Raw genomic sequence first — 4,721 nt, 5'->3', positions numbered from 1 at the left:
CCAAGATATATGGAAGACAGCTTCCTGGCCAACTGACTGGAAGACATCCGTATTTATGCCTATTCCCAAGAAAGATGATCCAACTGAATGTGGAAATTATAGAACAATATCATTAATATCACACTCAAGCAAAATTTTTCTGAAGATCATTCAAAAATGGCTTCAGCAGTATATCAACAGGGAACTGCCAGAAATTCAGGCTGATTTCAGAAGAGGATTTGGAACCAGGGATATCACTGCTGATGTCAGATGGATCCTGGCTGAAAGCAGAGAATACCAGAAGGATGTTTACCTGTGTTTTATTGACTATGCAAAGGCATTTGACTGTGTGGATCATAACAAACTATGAATAACATTGCGAAGAATGGCAATTCCAGAACGCTTAGTTGTGCTCATGAGGAACCTTTACATAGATCAAGAGGCAGTTGTTTGGACAGAACAAGGGGATACTGACTGGTTTAAAGTCAGGAAAGGTGTGCGGCAGGGCTGTATCCTTTCACCATACCTATTCAACCTGTATGCTGAGCAAATAATCTGAGAAGCTGGACTATATGAAGAAGAACATGGCATCAGGATTGCAGGAAGACTCATTAACAACCTGTGTTATGCAGATGACACAACCTTGATTGCTGAAAGTGAAAAGGGCTTGAAGCACTTACTACTGAAGATCGAAGACCACAGCCTTCAGTATGGATTGCACCTCAACATAAAGAAAACAAAAATCCTCACAACTGGACCAATGCATAACGTTATGATAAACGGAGAAAAGATTGAAGTTGTCAAGGATTTCATTTTACTTGGATCCACAATCAACACCCATGGAAGTAGCAGTCAAGAAACCAAACAGCGCATTGCACTGGGTAAATCTGCTGCAAAGGACCTCTTTAAAGTGTTGAAAAGTAAAGATGTCACCATGAAGACTAAGGTGCGCCTAACCCAAGCCATGGTATTTTCAATCGCATCATATGCATGTGAAAGCTGGACAATGAATAAGAAAGGCCAAAGAAGAATTGACACCTTTGAATTGTGGTGTTGGCAAAGAATGTTGAATATACCATGGACTGCCAAAAGAACGAACAAATTTGTCTTAGAAAAAGTACAACCAGAATGCTCCTTAGAAGCAAGGATAGTGAGACTGCATCTTACATACTTTGGACACGTTGTCAGGAGGGATTAGTCCCTGGAGAGGGACATCATGCTTGGCAAAGCACAGGGTCAGCAGAAAAGAGGAAGACCCTCAACGAGGTAGATTGACACAGTGGCTGCAACAATGAGCTCAGACATAACAAGGATTGTAAAGATGGTGCAGGACCAGGCAGTGTTTCATTCTGTTGTGCTTAGGGTCTCTATGAGTTGGAACCAACATGATGGCACCTAACAACAACAGCCATGGAGCATGGAAGTAATCTACTCCTTTTTATACTCAATGTCTAGTTTGCTTGAGGATGAAATTAGTCTTCGGGCAGCAGTGTCAACATACACCTACTACTTTCCTCCTTACATTTAACCAACTGGTATCCACTCTAGATTCCCACTAAAACTGATGAGGTCCAGCCATGAATAGAAGCCATGAATTCACCTAGTTCCTGCTAGTCTCTTTCTCCAGACCCTGCAATCAGTCATAACTTCCATCAATCTGAGCAGATGTCGCTGATTTTGGACTCACACTTGACCCCAAGAACTAGTGCTGTTTGTTGCTTAGAAGCTCTGCACCATGCTCCATTCTGCCTTTCTGGATCAAGCTTCTTGGTTGTGGATTTGGAGCTGGATTGAACTCTGGTTGTAACTGTCTTCAGCTTAAGCTCTCTTCCCTGCTGAGAACTCCCAGCATGCCTTGAAGCTCAAACGACACTGCTTATGATACTAATAGATTACTAAACAAATTCTGGTTGAATTGCTTTGAATATTTAAATTCTCGGGATGTCAACTGCTATTACTAACAGCAATAGCCATCTGTCAGAAATGCGATTAAGGAAGTAACCTCATTCAACGAAGATTCGTAGCAAGTTAACTTCAGTTTATTAGGCAATATGGTCGAAGATAAATGAAGTTCTCTTTTTAAAAGGAAATCTTTGAAAGTTTCTTACGTTGACTAATGAGCCACAACAGCAAACAGACAGTGATAGAACAGAAGTCTGAATATGAGTTGATCGCTATGGTGAATCTACTGCTCTATGGCCAATCTATGTGAAACATTAATGACTAAGGTTTCAGATAAAAGAAATAAAAGGAGAAATTCTGAATCTGATAGAATAATAAGAAGGGTAATGTGGTAAAATCACATATGAATCCTATGTTATAAAAAAAAACTTTTTTTTTTTATAGATAATAGTATTATCTGAAGAGTGGGTATACTTTCTTTTACCCAAATAATAATTATTATTTAACCTACCATATTTCATTACAGACTATGTCAAAAGCTCAGAGCTAAGAGTAATGCTTAACTACAATAACCATCTTCTCCTATAGTCTTGGTATATGTGCATTCCTGGGATCTGCAAAGCTTTCGATTTTCTATTTTTTTCCTTTCATTGGCTTACTACACACATGTCCTTTTGCAAGCCATCTCAAAGTCTTTTTAAAATACAGTTTTTGTGGGGAGGCAGCAGCCCAGAGAGGGTGAAGTTAATCAGGTCATGGTTTGTAAATTTTTGTGATCTAGCTTTTTACAAAATGTAGCCTATTGGAAGAACATAACTAGAAGAAGTAGATAAATAGGTAGATGGCACCTGCCTTTCATACTGTCTCAAGTGGGCATTTAACGTTGTTTCACAGGGTTTGAATGGCAATTACATCAAGACTGAGCTTTTGGCAAGAGCCTATACTGCAAGCATTGTTCCTGTGCTGCCAACTGAGGGAAATTTCATATGGTGTAATTACTAGGTATGCATGTGTCAGGAATAATATTTGGTTTTGAAAGTTCAGAAATCCATCTTATTATCTTATTGTCTTGAGGGTCTCCCAACCTGTTTAGGTAGGGCCACAATTTTCCTTAAGAAACAATTCAAGTAACTGAATGAGTACTTAATTGAGACATCAGAGTACCATACCCTGACCAGATGTGCCAGCTCTAATTGACCAATAGTGACTGTGGACACTGTGTTTTAAAGGGTTCTGAGACTTCATCCAGATGCAGTGGTAAAGATGCTCAGCTTTATTTATAATATCTGATGGGTAACAAGATGTGGGGTCAGTGGGAGCTTATATGCCATCCATACTATAGATTATTAATTCTCAAACCTTAATGTGCATCTGAATCATCCATAGGGCTTGTTAAACCACAGATTGCTATGTTTTAATGTGCCTGGTGTAGGGCCCATAAATTTGCATTTCTAACAAATTTCCAGGTGATGCTGATGCCGTTAGTACAGGAATCACCCTTTGAAAACCACTGCTTAGATTATGACAGAAATAATTTTAACCAAAAAACCAGACTTGTTGCCATGGAGTCAATTCCAACTCATAGCAACCCTATAGGACAGAGTAGAACTGCTCCATGTGGTTTCCAAGGAGCACCTGGTGGATTCGAACTGCTGACATTTTTGGTTAGCAGCCATAGCGCTTAATCACTAGGCCACCAGAGTTTCTAGGACAGTGAAAAAAACAGTTGTTTGCAATTACTTGCCTTAGTCATAGAAAAGCCTTGATGTATCATTTGGAGACTTTCTAATTTTAATTAAAAAACAACTCTATGGAGTCACTTGGAGACGTCAGTGTTCTCTGGGCCCTGCAGAAATTGATGGGCTGGATGAGTTGTTAAGTATTGATCATTTGAACTTTTAAGGAGATATTAGCTGAAAACAGCAGCTTGGGGTTTAGTCGAATATAAAACTGTTCTCTCAGTGTTAATTAGATACCACGAGATGCTGTATATTGAGCACTCTTCCTAGATCATGTAATCCGAATAGAACAAGACATCTGTCCTCCTATTTCTGGGCCTTGGAGATGGCATTCTATTCATCTAACAACAGCAGTTAATAACTTAGTACGTGCCAGGCAGATCAGACTTTACATATATTATCACATTTAATGCTTGTGTCAATCTATTTTCCAGATAAGAGAACAGAGGCTCAAAGAAGTTAAGTATCTTTCCCAAGGTCATAGAACTAGTGTCAGAGCTGGGATTTAAATCCCTGCCATAGACCTCCTAGACTTGTAACTCTTAGCCTCTACACTAGAATACATCTGTAGGCAGAATCAAATTATATAGGCATTGGTTGAAGGGGAGAGGACAAGGACACAGCCTGGTTTCATAACACTTTAGTCAGACATTGGATGTTCAAAGGTGATGTGGCTCCACTTTGAGTCTAGAAATGGTACACCTGATCCCTTTTGTCTTCATGTGGCTAGACCACCCCAATGACATGCATGGGATGTGTTACCAAAAGAGCTCCACATGTGTCATGCTATTGTGAACCAAATCTCCTTTTAAACATGCCAAGGGAATTGGTTATTTAATTTAAAAAAAAAAAAATTTTTTTTTTTATTGGCAAATGTTCTTCTTGAAAAATGAAAACTCTTCTTGTAATGAAAATAATCTCTCCATGTTCTGTTTTACAAGTATGATTTTTTTTTTTTCTTGGCAGGTGGGAGGTGTTGGGTTTGAGTGTGAAGATTTTAGCCCAGAGGAGAAGCCAGAAGCCAAAACCAAAAGCCCGTTTGTTTTTTCACCTCCCCTTCTTCTTTTGAAATCTAAGGGACAAGGTGGGATTTAGGCCAGG

This window comes from Elephas maximus, chromosome 10 (assembly GCF_024166365.1).
Source record: "Elephas maximus indicus isolate mEleMax1 chromosome 10, mEleMax1 primary haplotype, whole genome shotgun sequence".
NCBI lineage: Eukaryota > Metazoa > Chordata > Mammalia > Proboscidea > Elephantidae > Elephas > Elephas maximus.
The sequence above is the reverse complement of the archived record's forward strand: the minus strand, read 5'-3'. Positions refer to the sequence as shown.